Here is a 25,355-nt window from a genome sequence, read left to right as displayed (position 1 = left end):
GCTCCTATAGATGATTATTGCACTGGAATTGTTGGTCATTGGTTATTTATATCCAAGGATATAGTAATAATTTGCATAGATCTTCCCTTGTAAAAATATTTAGTAAGCAATAAGCTTAGGGAATAAAAGTATACAGTAAGTCACTCATTGAGATTATAAAATTCAAAATTACAAGGGAATTTTAACCTAATGATAAATCATTTTCAACTTTGAAAATGCTTTACCTACACAGGGAGGAAGGTGAGGTGAGTTGTAATATTATAAACATAAAATATTATTAAATATTTATAAATATTATATTATTTTTTAAGTTTCTATAAAATATCTGATTTCAAAAATATACTTGCTTTCTATCAGGTTTCCTGATATGACTGTAGAGTAACTTAAAAATGTGACCAAAAATCAATGAGAATGTATGATACTTTTAAAATGTTGCATTAGCTTTGGGGCACCTGGGTGGCTCAGTCAGTTAAGCATCTGATTTGGCTCAAGTCATGATCTCAGGGTTGTGGGATTGAGCCCTGCATCAGGCTCTGTGCTCAGCAGGGAGCCTGCTTGAGATTCTCCTTTCCTGTCCTTCTGCCCCTCCCCCCAAAATAAATAAATCTTTAAAAAAGCACACAAATAATAAAATGTTGCATCAACTTTCAGAAGCAAGGAATAACTATATTTCATTATATTAGGAATCAGAAAAATCAACAAATTAGCTATATTTAGAATGAAGATTTCTCAAGTAAAGTTTACAAATTTGTGGAGAGAATTAAATGCTGCTCAACGGTGAAAAATAATAATGATAATTACGACAACTTAGGGATAAATTCTCAGAATATTTAAGGCTATATTTTCAAAGGCCATCTCTGTTTACAAATACATAATATATAAATAATCCATAAGTATACATAGATTCCAGGGGCTTCAAAGTATGTAGTTGCCATTTCAATCCCTGGGAAAGCAATGCTTTTGATTCCTATTTCAGACAATCCAAAAATTTAAAAAAAAAGAAAGGATCCAGGACTGCTTTTATGCAAATACAGAAAGGAAAGGAGTTATTGATGCTTTGGAATAGCTATCCCACATAGCTACCCAGAAAAGGAGCCTTATCGTCTATCGTCTGCTATCCAGGGAGATACTGATGTAGAAATAAATGAATATTCTAATGGTAGTAAAATTTCAGAAACCATTGTGGCAATTTTCTAGTTTTCTTAGATAAGGCCCATCAAAAATAGCAATTTTTAACAGATGATTATGTTGTTAAACTTCAAATATGCCTGTCTCATCTACTTTGTTTCTAAATACTTAGATTTCTATACACATTTTAAAAACTCACTTCAGCTGATGTAACAAGTCAGCTGAAATTAATCTGGTTAGCTGTTAACCAAATATATACTTCATTAGAACAGCTGTTGGAAATTATGTATGCCTCTTCCTGACTTAGAAATACAATGCGTTGGTACATTTTAATAATTGAGGTTCAAAGATTGTTCACTTTTCTGGAGGCTCATGATCGACTTTCTCAATTATCATCATCATCAGAAAGAACATAATTTGTAAGAACAATCGCAGTTACCATTACTTTAGGGTTTATTGTGTACCAAGCTTTGTCTAGGGGTTATTATGTTCATAACAGGATGCCTGTTGACATAAAGTTTCTAAAAATTATCTATTCCTATGGATATGGGTAAAAAAGCTAGTGACTCTATAGCAGCTTTTATTATTTTTCAGTAAAATTACCCTTGTTGCCTCTATTACTTATGTAAATATAATTATAGTAGCTACCCCTGAGGAAAGGGTGCTAGGAGATATTTGGTGGACTGACACACAGCTCCATCACCTTACACTATCACTGTCATGCTGAGAGCTTTTCACTGAGACAGAAAAAGATAAATTTATGTAGGAGACTAGGAACTTTGTGAGGAGGAAAAAATACAGAATCGGATGGTCTTATATCAGATTCATTCAGAATTTCTCTGATGATTTGAGATGATCCCTACAGAGAATCATGTGTAAGAAATAAACATGAAAGGTACAAAGTGTCTGAGCTGATAATTTGGGTCTCATGCAAAGACAAAAATTTATAGAAGTGTGCTTCTTAATATCTACCCAAGGAGGTGAAAAATTTACATCCACACAAAAACCTGTATATGGATATTTACAGCAGCTTTATTCCTTTTTTTTTTTCAGCAACTTTATTCCTAATTGCCAAAACTTGGAAGCGACAAAAGAGTCCCTCAGTAGGTGAATGGTTAAATAAACTGTGGTACATCCAGACAGTGGAATATTATTCAGCACTAAAAATAAATGAGCTATCAAGCCATGAAAAGACATGGAGGAAACTGAAATGCATATTACTAAGTGAAAGAAGCCAGTCTGAAAAGGCTCCATACTGTAGGCTTTCAACTATATGACATTCTGGAAAAGGCAAAACCGTGAAGACAGTAAAAGGATCAGTGGTTGCCAGAAGTTGGACGTGGGGGGAGGGCTGACTAGGTGGAGCACAGAGTATCTTTATGGCAGTGAAAATACTCTGCATGATACCATATTGACAAACAGATTTTACCACACATTCTTCCAAACCCACAGAATGTACAACACCAAGAATGAACCCTAATATAAATTACGGGCTTTGGGTAATTATTATGTGTCAGTGTAGATTCATCAGTTGTAACAAATCTCCCCCCCTCCAACCAGGAAATGTTGATGTGGGGGGGGGGGGGGAGGGTGTGTGTGTGTGTGTGTGTGTGTGTGTGTGTGTGTGTGTGTGTGTAGGGTGGGGAAGGTAAATGGGAAATCTCTACTTTCTCCTCAACTTTCCCTCCCCACCCCCATACTGAGAAATGTTGATGTAGGAGAAGCTGTTGGGGCGGGGGGAAGGTAAATGGGAAATCTCTACTTTTTCCTCAACTTTTCTGTGACTCTAAAACTGCTCTAAAAAAAAAAGTCTTAATTAAGTGCTGCAAAGAAAAACAAAACAAAAATTTATAAGAGGAAATATGTTCTGATACATCATGTAGTTGAACTCCAAACTCCCTCTGGTTTCAGCCACATCAGCAAAAGATTCTCAGATTTAGGAGAAAAAGAGAAAATGGCTAAATATATAGGTGGTAATTGTAAAAATTAGAAACCTAAAGCCCAGCTGAAGGCCAAACTGTGGTTTCCAGAGTGATCTAAACCAGTAAAGACATAACTGTGGTGTGAAAGACATCCATTTATTACATATGTCACATCGTCTCTAATTCTCTTGAAATACAGAACATATTATTGTCCCCATTTTATAGATAAGAAAGATAAGGGTGAAAGAGGATTAACACATAATTTATCAGTGCTCATTATTACTGACACAATTCAACCCAGACCTGATGTCAAAGCCTGTGCTCTTAAAAATTACACTGCATTTGTAGTTAAAGTAATAATAATGATAACTGACAATTTTAGGGCTATTACATGCAAGCACTGTGCTATGAGTTTTTAATTCAGGATCATATAAAATCTATATATAATGATAGGGCATGCTCTAGAAGTAGATTTTAAACTGTATACTAATAAAGGCATGCCTTGTTTTATTACACTTCACAAATACTTTTTTTTAACAAACTGAAGGCTTATGGCAACCCATAAGTCTATTAGCTCCATTTTTTCCATTTGCTCACCTTATTCTGGTAATTCTGGTCATATTCTGGTAATTCTCACAGTATTTCAAACTTATTATTATTGTATTTGCTATGGTGATCTATAATTAGTTATCTCCGATGTTACTATAGTAATTGTTTTGAAGCACCACAAACTGTGCCATTCAAGATGGCGAACTTAATCAATAAATGTGGTGTGTGTTCTGACTGCTCCACCGACCGGCCATTCCTCTATCTCTCTCCCTCTCTTTCGGCCGCTCTATTCCCTGAGATACAACAATATTGAAAGTAGGCCCATTAATAACCCTACAACGGCCTCTAAGTGTTCAAGTGAAAGGAAGAGCCACATCTCTCTCGCTTTAAATCAAAAATTAAAATGAGGAAGCTTAGGGAGTTAGGGAGGAAGACATGTCAATAGCTGAGATAGGCCAAAAGCTAGGTCTCTTGACCTAGCAAACAGTTAGCCAAGATGTGAATGCAAAGGAAAAGTTCTTGAAGGAAATTAAAAGTGCTTCCAGTGAACACACAAATGGTAAGTCAGAAGCAGCTTTATTGCCAATATGGAGAAAGTCTGAGTGGTCTGGACAGAAGATCAAACCAGCCACAACATTCCCCTAAGCCAAAGCCTCATCCAGAGCAAGGTCCTGACTCTCTTCAATTCCATGAAGGCTGAGATAGGTGAGGAGGCTGAAGAAGAAAAGTCTGAAGCTAGCAGAGGTTGGTTCGTGAGGTTTAAGGAAAGAAGTCATCTCCATAACATGAAGGTGTAAGGTGAAGCAGCAAGTGCTGATGTAGAAGCTGCAGCAAGTTCTCCAGAAGATCTAGCTAAGATCATTCATGAAGGTGGCCACACTGAGCAGTGGATTTTCAATGTAGATGAAACAGCCTTATAGTGGAAGAAGATGCCATCTAGGATATTCATAGCTAGAGAGAACTCAATGCCTGGCTTCAAAGCCTCAAAGGGCAAGCTGATTCTCTTGTTAGGGGCTAATGCAGCCAGTGACTTGAAGTTGAAGCCAATGCTCACTTACCATTCTGAAAATCCTAGGGCCCTTAAGAATTAAGTTAAATCTACTCTGCCTGTGCCCTGTCAATGGAACTACAAAGCCCGGATGACTGTACATCTATTTATGACATGGTTTCCTGAATATTTTAAGCCTGCTGTTGAACCTACTGCTCAGAGAGAGAAAAAAAAAAAAAGATTCCTTTCAAAATATGACTGCTCACTAACAATGCACCAGGTCACCCAAGAGCTCTGATGGAGATGTACAGTGAGATGAATGTTGTTTTTATGCCTGCTAATACAACATCCATTCTGCAGCCCATTGATCAAGTAGTCATTTTGACTTTCAAGGTTTATTATTTCAGAAACACATTTCATAAAGCTATAGCTGCCAAAGATAATGATTCCTCTGGTGGATCTGGGCAAAGTCAATTGAAAGCCTTCTGGAAAGGACTGACCATGCTAGATGTCATTAAGAACATTCATGACTCATGAGAAGAAGTCAAAATATCAACATAAACAGCATTTTGAAAGAAGTTGATTCTAACCCCCAGGGATGACTTTGAGGGGCTCAAGACTTCAGGGGAGGAAGTAACTACAGATGGGGTGGAAACAGCAAGAGAACTAGAATTAGAGGTAGAGCCTGAAGATGTGACTGAATTGCTACAATCTCATAATAAAACTTGGATGAAATAAGTCAGTCAAAGACCAATACCATCTGATTTCACTCATATGTGGAATTTAAGAAACAAAACAGATGAATATAGGGGAAAGGAGTAAAAAAGAGGGAAGCAAACCATAAGAGACTCTTAACTACCGAGAACAAACTGAGGGTTGATGGAGGGGAGATGGGTGGGGGATGGGCTAAATGGGTGATGGGTATTAAGGGGGGCACTTGTGATGAGCACCAGGTGTTACACATAAGTGATAAATCACTGAATTCTACTCCTGAAACCAATACCGCACTGTATGTTAACTAGAATTTAAATAAAAACTTGAAATTTTAAAAAATATTAATGCCAAAAATGATGGTTTTAAAAGTGGAAAAAAAAATTGAACAGATAAGGAGTTGCTTCTTATGGATGTGCAAAGTGGTTTCTGGAGATATAACCTATTCCTACTCCTGGGGAAGGATCTGTGAAGATTGTTGAAATGACAACAAAGCATTCAGGATATTACATAAACTTAGTTGATAAAGCCGCAGCAGGGATTGAGAGGAGTGACTCCAATTCTGAAAGAGGTTATACTGTGGGTAAGATGCTATCAAACAGCATCGCATGCTACAGAGAACTGTTCATGAAAAGAAGAGCCAATTGATGTGGCAAATTTCATTGTTGTCTTATTTTAACAAATTGTCATAGATACTCCAACCTTCAGCAAATACCACCTTGATCAGTCAGCAGCCATCAACACAGAGGCAAGACCTTCCACCAGCAAAACAATTATGACTCCTTGAAAGCTTAGATGATGACATTTTCAGCAATAAAGTATTTTTTAATTAAGGTATGTACATTGTTATTTTAGACATAATGCCACTGCACACTTAACAGACTGCAGCATAGTGCAAACATAATTTTTATATGCACTGGAAAACTAAAGAATTGATTTGCTTTATTGTGATACTTGCTTTCCTGCAGTGGTCTGGAACTGAACCCACAATATCTTTGAGGCATGTTTATAATAAATCCACTAGATTAACTCTCCTTAAGTTTCTTTTTTTTGCTAGATTTCATGACCCTCCTGAAAGTTGCATGAAGGAGGACAAAAGTTAACTGAGTATTCTAGTACACTGTCTTAAGTTCATTGAGGTTGTACTTTATTTGATGAAGCAGAGGTTATTATAAACTTCAAATGCATTAATATCATATATACTATTTTAGAACATGATCTCTACTAATAGTATTTCTTTGAGTTTCAGGCTTTTTCATGCATTCAAATGTTTATAAGTTTGGAATTATAATAATGTTGAAATAACTGAACTGTAGACTTCATCAATAGTTAATATTCATTAGTTATTTAAAACATAAAATAGTCAAGAAATATGTACAAAAGTACCATGAAATAAAAAAGATGTCTATATAAATAAATACAAGTAATGAAATCTTTTAAAGGAGCACCAATGCATAAATAATAACATTTGGCATTCAAAATTATTGCATTTGAAATAAAAATGATTAATTACATTATTCTACAGATGGTTTTAAGGGTCTCCTATAATCGGATCAACAAAGACAGTGTTGGGACTCAATTCTCCATGGGTCTCTCATGTTTCTGCATGTCTTATAAGCTGAGCCATTAACTGCCCCTTTGTTCCAGACCATCTTTGTTAGGATATTTAAACAGCACTCAATGAAAAACAGAGGTAGTGACTCCATCTATAACACAGGGCAAATTATTACCTTGTATAATATAATATAATAAGGAAATGTCTTCCTCTAAAACAGGTCAGACATATGCTTGAATCCCACTATAAAAGATTTGGGTTCCATAAACTAAGGCTTTCTTAGCTGTGATACAAAAGCCATTTCATATGTACATCCACCTGGGCTCCTACATGCTGCTCCTGGGACTCAGGGAACAAGAGGAACTAGGGCAGTATCGACACTTAGGCTGTGTGTTATGCCATTAATAATATGTCCTTTTGTCTCTGACCCAGGAGTCTCACCTATTCTGCCAGCATCCATGAAACTATGGCAGGCTAACTTGTTAGCTTATAAGTAGGGTAAAGTTTCAGACCTTTCACATCCCTCAACACACACTACATTAAATATTGTGTATAAAGATATAAAATACATAAGTATTATGTATATAGTACTCACCAATAAGGAGCTTAGAATCTAGTGTGGGAAATTTATAAGCAAATAGGCAATTATAACAACTGAATAACTAACATGTACTCATTCATTCATTCACTCTTCATTCATTTGGCAAACATGTACTGAGTACATGCTATATGTTTGGCACATGCATAGGGTCTTCTAAGAACATAGCAAAGTAAAATGTGGGAAAGAAAGAAAAAAAAATCTCTGCCCTCATGGAGTTTAAATAATGTGAGTGAGAAGGGTAGGGACATTAGGGGAGATAATGAAAAAACAAAAGAATTAAGTAAAACATATATAATTCATTTAATGATAATAAGGCAAAGAAGAAAAATAAAGAAAGAAATACAGCATTACAGAGAAGGGTTGAAAATTCATAGATGGTGTATCAAGGGAGGTGTCATAGAAAAGCTGGCAACTGGGTAAACTCCTGAAGGAGGCGGCTGAGGAAACAAGGCATGTGACTATATAGGTAAAGACGACTCAACACAGAGGAACAGAAAGGAAAAGAGCGTTGAGGCAAGAGCATGCCTCTCATATTCCAGAAATATCAGGGACCATGGTATCTCCAGAAGAGGGAGGGAGGGAGAGGAATAGATGAAATCAGAGCAGTCACTTTAATTTTTTTGGCTTTAATTTTGAGATATTGGAAACAAGTAGGATGTTTTAAGCAGAAGAGTAACAAATTCTGACTTAATCTCATCCCCGTGGCTACTGTACTGAGAAAAGACAAAAGTGGGTGACAACAACAAGAAAAGAAAAGGATATTTCAAAACTTCAGATAGGAAATGATAATGGTCTGGACCAGGTGGTAACAATGAGATAAAAATGAGGCATTCTGGTTATATTTTAAGGGTAGACATGATAGAATTAACTGACATCGGTTATGGAGTGTGAGAAAAAGAGATGAATCAGGACTTCGAAGTCTTTGACCTGAGCATTTGAAACAATGGAAATACCATTTATGAAACTGAGAAGACTGTGAAGAAGCAGGTTTTTGGGGAGAGGGAGGAAATAGGACCTCAGTTTTAGACATGCTATATTTGAGATTCCTACTGGGTATTCAAGTGATCATGTAACAGAAAGCTGGATATATTAATTAGTCTATAGTTCAGGTGAAATATAAATCAGAAAATAACCAAAGTGGCAAGAATAAGACATACAAATAAGAGAAAGATCAAGAGTGGTTCCTAATGTCATGGAGATCAAATCAAATAAACATTAAACTATTGGTGTCAAATGCTGTTGATAGGTCCGATGACAACTGAGAAGAGACCACTGGATCTAGATCATTGGTGACTTTGATGAGAACAGTGTCTGCTTGATGGTGACAGCAAGGCCCTGATTGAAGTGAGTTAAAAAGAAATTCTGAAGAGAAAAGCTAAAGGTAGTAAATATAATTAATTCTTTTGAGGTGTATATATACTTTGTAAAGGAAAGGGGAAAAATGATGTGATAGCTGAGGACGAAGTAGGATCAAGAGAAAAAAAATTTAAGATGTGAGAAATAAAAACATGTTTTTATGCTAATAGAAAAGATATGGTAGAGAGGGAAAATCACTGGAGCAATGTCAAGCAGGCAAGCAGATGGGTTCTACTTTACAGGAGAAAGGGGTGACCATTGTTAGGAGCATGGACAGTTTATCCAGGATAAAGGAGAAAAGAGAGTTTACAGGTGAGTTGAAGGGGTGCTGGAACTTATAAAAGTCCTTTTCTGGTTATTCCTATTTTTTTTTAAGATTTTATTTATTCATTTGAGAGAGAGAGAACACAGCAGGGGGAGAGGCAGAAGGAGAGGGAGAAGCAGACTCCCTGCTGAGCAGGGAGCCCGACATGGGGCTCGATCCCAGGACCTGGAGATCATGACCTGAGTCAAAGGGAGATGCTTAGCCATCTGAGCTGCCCAGGTACCCCTGGTTATTCCTATTTTCTCAGAGAAATAGGATATAAGATCATCAACTGAGGCTAGGGATAGGAATGTGGAATATGGATGTTGGAGAAGACAGGAGAAAAATATGTTATTCACTGAAGTAAGTGGGTGAGGGAATGGAGTGGAGAAATACAATGTGATTCCTGGGAAGTACAAGAACAAAAGTAGGGCATCGATCATCAATGTACAGTGAGGACAGATGACACTGCTTTGCTTTCTTCCCCAGCCACATTCAGCTGTACAAGTAAAGGGGCTGGGCAGTTGAGTTGAGCTGAGAGTGCCTGCACAGCTGAGCTGTCTTAGCTGAGGGGGCTGAGAGCCACAGTTAATCTGTTAGTGCTTTAGTGACTATCAAAGGACAGCAAGGCAGTTGAAGGTCAATATAAGGCAGTCATTCCAATATTAGACCATGGAATTTAAACTGCATAAGAAGGGAAGTGAGAATATGAAAGGATGAGGGACAGACACTGGAGTGTTGATATGATCAACAGATTGTAGGTACTGGTAACAATGATATATTGTTGGAACAGTAGAAACAGAGGAAGAGAACTTAAAAAAAAAAATAGTAAGTAGCTAAAAACAGGAAGACAGTCACACATTAGTAGTGGAGGGGTTCTAGTTGTTGCTAAGAAAACACATGCTACTTTTCATGCAAAAGGAAGAATGACTCAGAGGGTGGAATCAAGAGTCCAGACAGCAGAAGTAAGAACCCAGATTTTACAACTTAATCAAAGAACTCCAGCTAAAGTTTTCCAAGCTGAATTTCAAAACTGCTTTGAACCAGCGACTTTTTTTTTCCTTCCATTCTCCCTCCCCTTTTTAACTAAAATGTCAGTTGTTGTCCTGATGCCTGTCTTATGATTGTATGTTAAGAATGTTGGAAGCAGATAACTTCCATCTTTAGGGTGCCAGGGTGGCTCAGTCACTTGAGCATCTGCCTTTAGCTCAGGTCAGGATCCTGGGATCCACAGCCCTGTGTTGGGCTCTCTGCTCCCTCTGCCTGCCATTCCCCCTGCTTGTGCACGCTGTCAAATGAATAAATAAAATCTAATTTAAAAAAAACCAACATTTCTATCTTTAATTTCGCAGGTCAACAGAGGGAAGGAATTGTACCCAGGAGATGTGCCACATCTAAACCTGATTAGATAATTTAGGTGATGATCTCTAGATTTCCAAAGAGACTACACTTAATTGAGCATTTAGGTTTTTTATTGTGGCTATAATGGAGTGAGATCCTTGGAAATCATGGAAAAAGGTGAATGCATTTTCCACAGGAGAGAAATCACAGGAACCAAAGATCAAATTATAGTAAGGAGAATTTTAACATAGCCCTCATGGTCTCCAACCCCTGCTGTTATAACTTTATTAGGTTATGTTACATGGCAAAGGAGTTTTGCCAATATAACTAAGATTACTAATCAGTTGACCTTAAGATATAAAGATATGTGGGTAAGCCTAACCTAATCAATGTAGTAATGACTACTATTATTAACATGAACTCATTAATGAAATTTCACAATACAAACATGATTATGAGATCCTGATGAGCCTGAGTTAACTTATATTTCCATATATATTTCCACATATATATTTATAGAGAAATAAATGTTTATATAGAAATTATATAGAAATAAAGAGAATACATATATTACATTATATATATATATTTATTTATTTATTTATTTATTTATTTATTTATTTTCATTGGAAGTCTATAAAAATTTGAGAGGTAGTGGCATCACCAAGATGGTGACATAGGTCATTCCTGACTTTACTCCCCCTCAGAAGAACAACTACTCATGAACAAGACACAACTGAGAAAATCCTAGAACACAGGGATGACTGTTCTACTGTTCCAACACACTGAAACATCCCCTGCACCACAGAGACCAAGACAGACTGCATTAGAAAGGTAAAAGAAGCAACTACACACTGACTAATTTGCTTCTCTCCCTGACAGGAGCAACACCACATGAAAAGGTCTTCCCTGAGCCCCTAGTGCCTCCAAAAAGAAAAGAGAATACAAGAGGACAATTAGTATCACCCCCTCACCAAGCACTGCAGATTACTTTATGAGAGCCCCTACTCTGGTTTTGCCCCATGAGAACTGCAGGGGAAACTATGGGCCTCAACCACTGGGAATTTGACTGTGACAGTGAAGGTGGGGTAGCTTGCAACAGCCAACACACAGATCTTGGCAGATGGAGTTCATGACTGCAGCGTCCCAAGTGAATAATAATCTAAGTAGTGGCCCCAACCAGCAGCTTTGCTCATCAACAGGACCAAGTCTAGGACAAACTGATCAGAGAACTCACTCAAGTGCAGATCTGCTTGATCTGGATCCTCACACAAGTTTTGCTGACCCTAGAACCTGGTTTGCCTGTGCTCACGCAAGGAGTCATCACCCCACCTGCTAGGGAGAGTCTTTTGGCTCCATCTGGCCAGGGGGCACAGACAAGAATACCTAGAAGATGCATAGCTCAGTAATAGTCCAACCAAGAGGTGGGAGGGTGGAGCTGACAGTTCCAGAGCAAAGCCAGTACAGGGTATGAAGAATTCCCCTGCTATACCCAGGCAGGGGAATTAATTCATAGCCAAGGCTGAGGGTTCTTCATGGCCTCTCCGAAAAGGAAAGCTTGTTTGGGAAACATGTGAGAAAGGTCAGGAGGGGCTCCTCCCAATCCCATCCAGGCAAGTGAGCTGAAACACAGCCATACCCACGGTGGCTCCCAGGCCTCATCTGACCAGAAGGGCTGGCAAGGACACCTGGAAGCTATGTAACCAGCAATGCTTAAGCCAATAACTATCTCCAGAGCAAAGCCAGTACCAGGTGTAAAGGGGTGGCCTGCTACACCTAGGCAGGGGGATTATGTCAAAGCCACCTTTTCTTTATCCATTCATCTGTCAATGGACATCTTGGCTCTTTCCACAGTTTGGCTATTGAGAAATAATGACTTTTCCAAACAAAAGATAAAAGAGTTCATTACCACTAGACCTGCCTTATAAGAAAGACTAAGGGAACTCTCTGAGCAAAAGAATATAAACCTTATAAAAATATAAAAAGAAAGCATAAAACTCACTGGTAATGGTAAATAGACAAAGGTAGATTCTGTAATATGGTGATGATGGTGCATAATTCACTTACAACTCTAGTTTAAAAGTTAAAATTAGTGTAGTACAAATACCATAAGTACAATAATTGTTATTAGTTACAATACAAAACTACGTAAATTGTATCAGAAATTACCTCAAATATGAGGGGGGGAAGAAGTAGAAGTGACAATTTTAGGAATTCTATGAAGTAAAGTTGATATCATTTAAAATAGGGTTTATAATTTTAAGATGTTTTATGTAAGCCTCATGAAAACTACAAAGAAAAAACTTGCAGCAATTACACAAAAGAACATGAAAAGAAGGCAAAGCATACTAACACCAAAAGACATTAAAACACAAAAAGAAAACATGGAACAATACATCTACGAAACAACCAGAAAACAATTTTTAAAGGGCAAAAATAAGTCCTTACCTATCAATAATTACTTTAAATGTAAATGAAATAATTCTTCAATCGAAAGAGACAGAGAAAATGGAGCAAATAATCCTAAAATTGTATGAAACCAGAGAAGACCCCGAATAGCCAGAGGAATCTTGAAAAAGAAAAGCAAAGCTGGTGGCATCACAATTCTGGACTTAAAGCTCTATTACAAAGCTGTCATCATCAAGACAGTATGGTACTGGCACAAAAACAGACACATTGATCAATGGAACAGAATAGAGAACCCAGAAATAGCCCCTCAACTTTATGGTCAAAGCAGGAAAGAATGTCCAGTGGAAAAAAGACAGTCTCTTCAAATGGTGTTGGGAAAATTGGACAGCCACATGCAGAAGAATGAAACTGGGCCATTTCCTTACAAAACACACAAAAATAGACTCCAAATGGTTGAAAGACCTCAATGTGAGACAGAAGTCCATCAAAATCCTAAAGGAGAACACAGGCAGCAACCCTCTTCGACCTCAGCTGCAGCAACTTCTTCCTAGAAACATCGCCAAAGGCAAGGGAAGCAAGGGCAAAAATGAACTATTGGGACTTCATCAAGATATGAAGCTTTTGCACAGCAAAAGAAACAGTCAACAAAACCAAAAGAACCAACAGTTGGGGGAAGATATTTGGAAATGACATATCAGATAAAGGGCTAGTATCCAAAATCTATAAAGAACTTACCAAACTCAACACCCAAAGAACAAACGATCCAATCAAGAAATGGGCAGAAGACATGAACAGACATTTTTCCAAAGAAGACATCCAAATGGACAACAGACACATGAAAAAGTGCTCAACATCGCTAGGCATCAGGGAAATCCAAATCAAAACCTCAATGAGATACCACCTCACACCAGTCAGAATGGTTAAAATTAACAAGTCAGGAAACGACAGATGTTGGCGGGGATGTGGAGAAAGGGGAACCCTCCTACACTGTTGGTGGGAATGCAAGCTGGTGCAGCCACTCTGGAAAACAGTATGGAGGTTCCTCAAAAAGTTGAAAATAGAGCTACCCTACAACCCAGCAATTGCACTACTGGGTATTTACCCCAAAGATACAAATGTAGGGATCCGAAGGGGTACGTGCACCCCGATGTTTATAGCAGCAATGTCCACAATAGCCAAACTATGGAAAGAGCCAAGATGTCAATCGACAGATGAATGGATAAAGAAGAGGTGGTATATGTATATACAATGGAATATTATGCAGCCATCAAAAAGAATGATATCTTACCATTTGCAACAATGTGGATGCAACTGGAGGGTATTATGCTGAGGGAAATAAGTCAATCAGAGAAAGACATGTATCATATGATCTCACTGATCTGAGGAATTCTTAATCTCAGGAAACAAACAGGGTTGCTGGAGTGGTGGGGGGTGGGAGGGATGAGGTGGCTGGGTGATAGACATTGGGGAGGGTATGTGCTACGGTGAGTGCTGTGAATTGTGTAAGACTGTTGAATCACAGACCTGTACCTCTGAAACAAATAATACAGTATATGTTTAAAAAAAAAAAAGAAGAAGAAGAAGATAGCAGGAAGGGAAGAATGAAGGCAGGGGAAATCGGAGGGGGAGATGAACCATGAGAGACTATGGACTCTGAGAAACAAACTGAGGGTTCTAGAGGGGAGGGAGGTTGGGGGGATGGGTTAACCTGGTGATGGGCATTAAAGAGGGCAGGTACTGCAAAAAAAAAAACCTATGGGGCACCTGGGTGGCTCAGTCGTTAAGCGTCTGCCTTCGGCTCAGGTCATGATCCCAGGGTCCTGGGATCGAGCCCTGCATTGGGCTCCCTGCTCCGCGGGAAGCCTGCTTCTCCCTCTCCCACTCCCCCTGCTTGTGTTCCCTCTCTCTCTGTGTCTCTCTCTGTCAAATAAATAAATAAAATTAAAAAAAAAAAAAAAAAGACCTAATACTTTAGCCTCAAAGACACACATAGAGTGAGAGTGATGGGAAGGGAAAATAGATTTCAAGAAAATGGTAATTAAAAAAAAAGCAGGTATAGCTACACTTATATCAAACCAAGAGACTTTAAAATTATAAAAAAAGAGACAGAAAAGGTCATTATTTAATGATAAAGGGGTCACTACATCAATAAGATATAACAATTGTAGATATTTATGGACCCAACATCAAAGCATCTGAATAAATGAAGCAAAAACTAACAGAGATAAAAGAAGAAATAAATACTAATACAATGACAGTTGAAGACTTTAACACCATACTCTCAGCAATGGATAGATCATCCAGAGAATCAATGAGTTAATAGCAGATTTGAACAACACTAGAGGCCCAATGGACCTAACAGTAATATACAAAACATTCTATGCAGCAACAGCAGAATTCATTCTTCTCCAGTGCACATGCAACATTTTCTAGCATAGAATATATGGTACGCCATAAAACACGTCTTAGCAAATTCGAGAAGAATGAAATCATATCAAATATCTTCTCTAACCACAATGGTGTGGAAATAGAAATCAAAAATAAAGAAAACAGGAAAATTCTGAATACATAGAAATTAAAAAAACACATTCCTGAACAACCAATGAATCAAAGAAAAAAATTAAAGGGAAATAAAATTCCTTGAGACAAATGAAAATGGAAACATAACAGAAATTAAGGGATGGAGCAAAAGCAGTTCTAAGAGGAAAGTCCATAGCAATAAATACCTACATTAAGAGGCAAGAAAGATCCCAAATAAATAACCTAGCTCCATCCTTAACGAACTAGAAAAAGAATAAATTGAGTCCAAAGTGAGCAGAGAAAAAGGAAATAATACTAGAGCAGAAATAAATGAAATGGAGAAATGAAAAACAATAGAAAAAATAAACCAAACTAAGAGTTGGTTCTCTGAAAAGACAAACAAAATTGACAAAATTTTAACAGGTAAAAAAAAAAAAAAAAGGACTCAAATTATCAAAATTATAAATGGAAAAGGAGACATTACAATGGATAACACAAAAGTACAAAAAACCATGAAAGGCTACTACAAACAACTATACACCAGCAAACTGGACAACTGAGAAGAAATGAAAACATTCTTTGAAATACACAACTTACTAAAATTGAATTGGGAAGAAATAGAAAATCTGCCTAGACTAATAACTTACTAGTTAGTAAGGAGACTGAATCAGTAATTAAAAAAAAAAAAATGTCCCAATGAAGAAAAGCCTAGAACCAGATGGCTTCACTGGTGAATTTTACCAAATTTTTAAGAATTAACACACCAATCTTCTCAAACTTTTCCAAAAAATCAAAAAGCAGAGAATACTCCCAAATAAACCTTATGAGGTCTGCAATATCTTGATACCCAAAGCCAGATAAGAACCCTACAAGAAAAAATAACTAAAGATCAATATCCCTGATTATAAATGCAAACGTTTGCAACAATATATTAGCAAAAAATTCAGCAGCCTATTAAAAGGATCATTTACCATAATCAACTGGGATTTATCTCTGGGATGAAAGGATGGTTCAAAATATGGAAATGGATCAGTGCGATACATCACATTAACAGAATGAAAGAAAAGAATCCTATGATCATCTCAATAGACACAGAAAAAGCATGTGACAAAATCCAAAAGCCACTCATGATAAAAAGAGTTAACAAATGAGGTATGGAAGTAACATATCACCATATATGACAAGCCCACAATTAACATCACACTCAATGGTGTAAGGTTGAAAGCTTTTCCTCCAAGATCAGGAACTAGATTAGGTGCCCACTCTCACGACTCCTACTCAATATAGTACTAAAAGTCCTAACTAGAGCAATCAGTCAACAAACAGAAAAGGCATTAGAATTCAAAGGGTAGAAGTAAAATGGTCTCTATTTGCAGATGACATGTTTCTATATAGAGAAAATCCTAAATACTTAACCAAAAAACTGTTAAAACTAATCAACAAATTCAGCAAAGTTGCAGGATACAAAATTAACTTAGAAAAGTCAATAGAGTTTCTATGCTCTAACACCAAATTTCCTGAAACGGAAATAAACTGATCCCATTTACAACGGCATTGAAAATAAAATACTTACGAATAAATTTAACCAAGGAAGTGAAAGATTTCTAACAACTGTGAGATAATGATGAAAGCAACTGAAGAAGACACAAATAAATGGAAAGGTATCCATGTTTGTGGACAAGAATATTATTAAAATGTCAGTACTACCAAAAGTCATCTATAGATTCAATGCAATCCCTATCGAGACTCCAGTGACTTTTTATTTTTTAGCAAAAGTAGAAAAAAGACTCCTAAAATATATATGGAACCAAGAAAGACCCCAAATAAGCAAAGAAATCCTGAAAAAGAACAAAGCAGGAGGCATCATACTTCCTGATTTTAAGCTATACTATAAAGCCATAATCACCAGAACAGTATGGTACTGGCAAAGAAGCAAAGAGACCAATGGAATAAGAAATCCAGAAACAAACCCAAGCAAATATGGTCAACTAATATTTGACAAGGAAGCCAAGAATGCTCAATGAAGAACTGTCTTTTCAACAAATGATGCTGGAGCAATTGGATAAAAGAATGAAACTGGACCCATATCTTACACCACTCACAAAATTTAACTCAAAATTAAATGAAGGCTTCACTGTGAGATCTGAAACCATGAAACTCCTACAAGAAAAACACAGGAAAAAGCTCCTTGACATTGGTCTTGGTAATAACATTTTAGAAATCACACCTAAAGCATAAGCAAAAAATAAACAAGTAGGACTACATCAAACTAAAAAGCTTCTGCACACCTGAGGAAACCATCAACAAAGCAAAAAGACAACCTACAGAATGGGAAAAAAGATTTACAAACCATGTATCTGATAAGGAGTTAATATGCAAACCACATAAATTCAATGGCAGAAAAGCCACCCAATTTAAAAATGAGTAAATAACCTAATAAATATTTTTCAAAAAAAGAAATACAGATGGGCAACAGGTACTTGAAAAGATGTTCAACACCTCTAGTCATTAGGGAAATGCAAATTAAAGCCACAATGAGTTACCACCTCATGCCTGTTAGAATGGCCATCATCAAAAAGACAAAAGATAACAAATGCTGGCATGGATGTAGAGGAAAGAGAACCCTTGGGCACTGCTGGAAGGACTGTAAACTGGTACAGCCACTGTGAAAAACAGAATGAAGATATAATCCAGTTCTGGGAATATATCCAAAGGCACTGAAAACACTAACTAGAAAAGATAAATGAACCCCCCTATACATAGCAGCATCATTTATAATGGTCAAAACAGGGAAACAACTTAAATGTCCAATGATGGATGAATGGATAGAGAAGCTGTGGCATATACAGTTGACCCCCTGAAAAATGTGGGGGTTAGAGGTGCTGACACCACACACAGTTGAAAATCTGCATATAAATTTTGACTCTCCAAAAACTTAATAGCCTACCATTGACCGGAAGCCTTACTGATAGCGTCAACGGTCAATAAATACATACTTTGTATATTGTATTCTTACAATTAAACTAGAGAAAGGAACACTATAATGTGTACCTTAAACTTCATACAGTGATGTATGTCAGCTATCGCTCAATAAAACTGGAAAAAAATATTATGAAAAAAGACACAATTTTCACTTACCTTTTTGAAATATTTGCAGTAGCCTATTGACTCCTTTCCTGAAAGACCCTAGAGGTATAGTATTCCAAGCTAGGAGTCATTAATCCAGTAAGTGAAAAAAAATGTGATTTTCTTTTTTTCACTTTCAGAGTCATTAGTATTACCCAAGAATCTTCTATTTCCTCATTATTCCCAGTTTCTAAAGCACAATTTCCACAATGATCACCACCACACCTCCCCACCTTGAAGGGTCTACCCCTATATAGTCCACCTTTCCTCTGTTACAACTGTCTGGGTTCCTAGCTGAGGCCGTTCTCTGCTTATGCACTAGATCACATCCTCTCTTGGCTATTCAAAAGCATCTCTCCAGAAAGTGCTCCCCCTTTCTCACATCACACACTATCCCTCTCTATTCTACTTTGTCCACAAGCCTATAGAAACATGCTGTTCAACTCTCTTGACCCCATTTCATAGAACAGCCACCAACTCATTTCTCAGTTCTCCCTTCTGATGTCTTAGAAAGAGGTCATTGAGAGTTATTATCTTTCCAATTTTCTCTTGAGCTCCCTCCAATCAGGCTTTACTCTTCTTATTAAGATCTGCAATTACCTCACATGTTATATCCAAAGTCAATTCTCAGTCCTCATCTTGATCTATCAGCAATATGTGGCAGTTAACCATGTTTCCCACCCTCTTGAAACACTGAGTACTTGCCTTCCAAGACAGTAAAATCTCTGAATTTCCCTCCTTCTTCGGTAGTTATTCCTTTCTTCATCTTCTCTGCTGGTTCTTTCTTTTACCCTTGCTTCTAGATCTTTTATCTTCACTACTTTAGAGAACTCTTCCAGTCTCAGGATTTAAATGCCATCTGTATGCTGATATTTCACGAATTTGTATTACCAACCTGAACCTCTTCCTTGAACTACAGATTCATATATCTAATTCTCTATTAGACATATTTACCTGAATATCTAATTGGCATCTCAAATATCATATACCCAGGAGTGAGCTCCTGAGCTTTTCCTTAGAACATGTTCTTCTTGTAGTTTTCCCGGGTCAGAAATGGCACCACTACCCTTCCAGTTTCTACAAGTTAAGACCTTGGACTCTTTAACCCACTCTTCTTCTCTCCCCCCGTATCCAATCAATAAATCCCTTTTCTTCCTCCTATTTCAGAATTCATCCAGAATCTTCCCATTTCCCACCACCTCCCCTGCGTCACCCTGGTTCAAGGCACCGTGATTTCTTCGCTCAATTTTAGAATAGCCTCCTAATTGGTCTTCCTGCTTCTCATCTTGCCCCTGACAGCCATTAGTTGGCAGCTTTCCTGGGCCCTGTCAGAAACCTTGGTGTTACCAGAAGCTGGCCTGGCAATAATGGCAGGGCTGCAGTGCTGTTCTGTTGAACACAAAGATTTTCACGTATCATGAACCTCGAGGACATTGTGTCAACTGAGAAAAACAGACAAAAGGGGACTAGTCTGTAATCATTTTGAGCACAGGCAAAAGGATCACTGCGTAGGGACACCTGGGTGGCTCAGTTAGTTGAGCATCTGACTCTTGATTTCGGCTCAGGTTGTAATCTCATGGGTTGTGGGATCGAGCCCCACATTGGGCTCCACACTCAGTGGGGAGTCTGCTTGAAGATTCTCTCCTTCTGCCCCTCCCCCCACTCACACACACACGCTCCTGAGCATGCACTCTCTCAAACAAATCTTTAAAAAAAAAAGGATCACTGCGTAAACTCAAAAATTGTGCAAATATCCTAGCTAACATGAGTTAACTGTTGCATCTTTAACAATTACAATATTAGTTCCATTTTTCTCACTTTCCAAATTTATTTAGATACACAATCATAGAATTATCCTGTTCTTATAAACACCCAATCCAGAAAATTCCAGCTTCCTTGCATCCTTCTGCAAATCACCCAACACAAGCCCAAATGCTGTAACGAGTCCCTCCTAACACGTTTTTGCTGGATGCCTCACAGATCCCCCTGGTAAGCCATTTTCCTTATTCACCAAGTATCAATAAACCCAACTTTGTTACAGGCATTTTACTGGTGGTGTCTGACACACATTAATACCCTCCTGTCTATTTCCCCTACAGCAAGCATGGTAATCCTGTTAAGTCAAATCCTGTAAGTCCTCGGTTCAAAATATTCCAGTACCTCCCCCTCATGCCCATTTAAAAGCCAGCGCTCCCTTACAATGACTCCTAAGGTCTGAGCTGAATGACTGTGAACCTTGGTTGCATGTTAAAATCACATGAGGGGGCCTGGGTTCCACCTCCCAGTGATTGTAACTTAATAGGTCATGGAATCCAGAGTTTTAGAAGCTCTCCAGGTAGCTTCTCAAAAGAAGCCAAGATTGAGGACCACAGCTCTGGGTGGGCTGCTTATTCCTTTCACCTCATCTCCTATTATTTTTTCCCATAAACACTTTCTTCCAGCCACACTGATTCCATTGCTATTGCTCAAACTTACCAACTATGCTCCTGTTTCAATTCCTTCTTTATGCCTGGAACACTTTTATCTAAAATATCCTCAGGGCTTCTTTCCTTACCTTCTAAAGTCTTTGCTTTAAATCACTTCGTCACTGAGACCGGCTATGACCACCGTATTTAAACTTGCAAAGTCCTCTGCCAACCACATCATCTCCCCATTACCCTTACCCTGCCTTGTTTTTCTTCTTTGGCATAGATGCCCTTTACAAGTATGTAATTTACTCATTTATTATAGGTTGAGTCTCTCCCCAATTAGGAAGCAAGCTTCCAGAACACAGGAATGTCTGCCTGTTTGCTTACTGTGGGATCTCAGATCATGTCTAGCACATAGCAGGCATTCAACACACACTTGTCACGAGCACTAGTGACCCTCCTTTCCCTAGTATGAAATTTTCTCCTTTCTCATCTTCCCCAAATTCTTGGTTCTATTAAAGAGTTAAACCTATTTATAGTTGGTACCCCAAAACAATCCTACTTAATAATCCAAACACTCTTTTTTTTTCCCAAAGGCTTATCTTTCCTCACATTTCTTGAATTGTGACTTTCTCCTTAGGGTTTGGTATTTGACCCTTTATACCTCCTTATTTATATTTACACTTAATAACCTCTCTACTTTGAAGAGAGGAGACTTCATCTTTCATACTTCAGCTAGAATGGAAAACTTTAAGCAGTGCTGCCATGCCAAAGTTTTAGTTAAAAACACTGGATCTTACTCTATACTCATCCAGGTAAATCCAGCACAGTACTAAAGCTTCAATTATTTATGTCAATAAATCCAAAAATTGTTTCTCTAACACACTGTTCCCTTATTAGTGTCAAAACTCCAAAAATCAGAAAATAATAATCTCCTCCCTCCCTTCTGCTCCCTCTCTCTCATTCTATATCTTATAAGTCAAGATAAAAACTAGGGAGTATTACTTAAAACATCCCTTTTCCCTTTCCTCCAAAACTCAGTCAAGTGTTTCTTTATTCTACTTAATAAAACTTTATTATGACCTATCTCTACATGTCACTTCTGTGCATGATAATCTCTTACCTTCCTCTTAAAGCCTCCCAACTGAAACCATTATTTCCATACTTTCCCCTTCAATTCATTCTACACAGTGCAGCCAAAGTATAAACATTTAAAGACCTTTAAAATTCCAACTTGATCATGCAACTGCATAAAAATCCTTAAATGGCTTTCCTATTATTTAGTATAATAATCCTTATCATGGTTAAGCTAATACTCAACAATCTCTGTGCTTCTCTTACATTTATGCTCAAACTACCTCTATTATCACAGTTTCTTTAATAAATCAAGATTATTTTCCTCCTCACTCATTTTAATGTCTTACTACAGTCCATTTCTTCTGTTTGGAACCCCCCATTTATGTTCACTTAGCTATTCAAATTCATTCTATCACTATCCTTTTAAAAGTTAATGAGACTCATATAGTCAATGGATCTTGACAAAGGACTAGACAACACAATGAAAGAAAAAGACAGTATTTTCAACAAATGATAATGAAAAACTGGACACCACATGCAAAAAAATTAAGTCCAGACACAGACTTCACACCCTTCACAAATAGATCAGAGTTCTAAATATAAAATGCAAAACTGTGAAACTTCTAGAAGATAATGTAGGAGAAAATGTAGGTGACCTCGGGCGATGATTTTTTTAGATACAACACCAAATCTGATAGTGTTTTGGAAATAACTGATACATCGGATTTCATTAAAATTAAAATTTTCTGCTCTGCAAAAGACAATGTCAAGAGAATAAGAAGACAAAGCACAGAGTGGGAGGAAATATTTACAAAAGACCCACAGATAAAGAACTGTTATCCCAAATATGTAAAAACAAACTACCTGATTAAAAAATGGGCCAAAGACCTGAAGAGACACTTCACCAAAAAAGATACACATATAGCAAATAAGCATATGAAAAGATGCTCCACATCATATGTCATAAAGGAAATGCAAATTAAAGCAAGATACCACTAGACATCTATTAGAATGGCTAAAATCCAGAACACTGACAACACCAAATGATGGTAAGGATGTGGAGCAATAGGAACTCTCTCATTCATTGCTGGTGAGAATACAAAACGGTACAGCCATTTTGGAAGACATTTTGGCAGTTTTTTATAAAACAAAATGTATACTTATAATATGACCCAGCAATGATTCAGCTCCTTGGAATTTACTCAAAAGAATTAAAACCTGATGTCCACACAAAAACCAGCACATGGATGTGTACAGCAGCTTTATTCATACGGAATACTGAACAATGTAATTTTATTCATCACTAAAAAGTAACAAACTTGTAATCCATGAAAAAACAGGGAGAAAGCTTAAATGCATATTACTAAGTGAAAAAAAAATCTGAAAATGTTATGTACTATAGGATTCCAACTATATGACATTCTAGAAAAGGCAATGAAGACTATGTAGATAGTGAAAAGATCAGGGGTTGCCAGTAGTTGGGGGCAAGGGAGGGATGAACAGTCAGAGCACAGAGGATTTTTAGGGCAGTGAAAATACTCTGTATGATACCATAATGATGGATACATGTTGTTGCACATTTGTCCAAAGCTACACAATGTACAACATCAAGAGTGAACCCTGAGGTATAGCATGGACTCTGGATGATTATGATGTGTCAAAGTAGGTTCATCAGTTGTAACAAATGCCCCACTCTAGTTAGGGATGTTGATAATGGGGAAGTTGTGCATGTGTCAGGACGGGGCTGTATAGGAAATCTCTGTACCTTCCCCTCAATTTTGCTGTGAACCTAAAACTGCTATAAAAAAAATCTTAAAAAAAAAAAAAAGGCTAGTGCATTTTTAAATCCTGCTATCTCCACACTAGTGCTAATCAGAGTCAATCTATAACTTTCACAGGCCACTCTGTAAATCTTACATAGGTTCATCAAGATTGGAATTATGTATATACGGGTGTAATATAGTTCTCCCCACTAGACCGTAATCTCTATGAAAGCAGGAACCACATATGTCTTGTTCACTCTGTAAACAGCTATAGAGTCAAGTACAGTGCTTGATAAGTATTATTGAATGAATGAAGTGACCCTGAGGACAAATGTTATATAACACCTGCTTCCTATTATTATCATATCCCTCCAGGCACTCCTTTACCACAGTGATATAAAATTACCTCCCCAGGTAGACCCTAGCTAGCCAACCTGCCTCACTCTCACTTTTAGCAACAACTCATTTCTGCAACTGAAAATTGTGCTTCCAGCCAACTTTCCGTGAGCTATATGGAATTTCCAAATGAAGTCAAGAAATGTCTTTATTCCCAAAGTTTTCATTAATGCCCTTCTTGTGCTCCTTATCTTAGACTCTTCTAAAGATTCCAATCTAGACCATCCTTTATTGGCAATGGAGCAAAAACAGCTTTTTCTATTCATTACAATATTGTATTTTTTATCCTCTCACCTAAACTGTAAACTACTCCACAGCAGAGCAAATATATTAACATCTTTGCATCCTCTGCACAGTTTCTTTTAGCAGGTATTAAACAGTTATTATTAACAACTATATTTGATGGGCAACAGATTATTATGGCTTCTTTTATGCACCTGTGTTTAGATTCTCTCACTAGATTATTTTTTCCCTAAAGGAAAAACTCCTTTCTACGTCTACCATACAAACTTAGCAAAATGATGAATATGTTAAAACACTCTTGAAATACAGTCACTGGAAATTAAGAAATACTAACCTATTTAAAAGCCTTCCTTTTAAATGCCCATAGGTGTGAAGAGGTTTACACTGTTGGAGAACCTTACAAATTCACTTGCCCTGGAAGACTTAGTGAAATGAAAATCAACCCTAAGATCCACTTCGCACTCTCTCCTCTACCCTAAAGTAATTGTGAAAAAGAGCCATGCCATTCATTCTCTTTATGCCTCACTTAAACTGTAAATTAGTTAATATACATAAGTATATTTCGAAGAAATGTACAAAATAAGAAAGGTACAAAATAAGTGGTTTATGACTGTGTGTTGGTATTTATATCGTTATCATATGGTATCTTTAGGCATCTTTAAATCTATACCCCAGGTATAGATTTCAGGTATTTTTAAATCTTTATCCCAAGCAGAGAGGTTTATATCAACACTGGAAGGAAATGTAAATTTCACTATCTACATGGTAAAGTTCTGTAAGGCAAGGAGACATGGGCTAAGAAAACTTGGTGTCGAATAGGGGAGGATCATTATTTCTTATACTTCTCATCACATACATTGCTAGTATGAAAATAGAAACAAAATGGACAAGAGCAGTACTTATGGGAGAAAAGAGAAGGACTCAGAAGTTCTGACATACAAGCAAAAAAAAATGCCAC

The 25,355-nt window shown here is 37.3% G+C and overlaps 1 protein-coding gene across 1 annotated transcript in view; it reads right to left on the bottom strand.

Annotated features, from left to right (window-relative positions):
- The window catches only part of MALRD1 (MAM and LDL receptor class A domain containing 1), an 806,170-nt gene that overhangs the window by 622,791 nt on the left and 158,024 nt on the right, over positions 1–25,355 (bottom strand). The gene's annotated exons all lie outside the window — the stretch shown is intronic.

The sequence above is a fragment of the Halichoerus grypus genome, chromosome 6 (assembly GCF_964656455.1).
Source record: "Halichoerus grypus chromosome 6, mHalGry1.hap1.1, whole genome shotgun sequence".
Lineage (NCBI taxonomy): Eukaryota > Metazoa > Chordata > Mammalia > Carnivora > Phocidae > Halichoerus > Halichoerus grypus.
The sequence above is the reverse complement of the archived record's forward strand: the minus strand, read 5'-3'. Positions and strand labels throughout refer to the sequence as shown.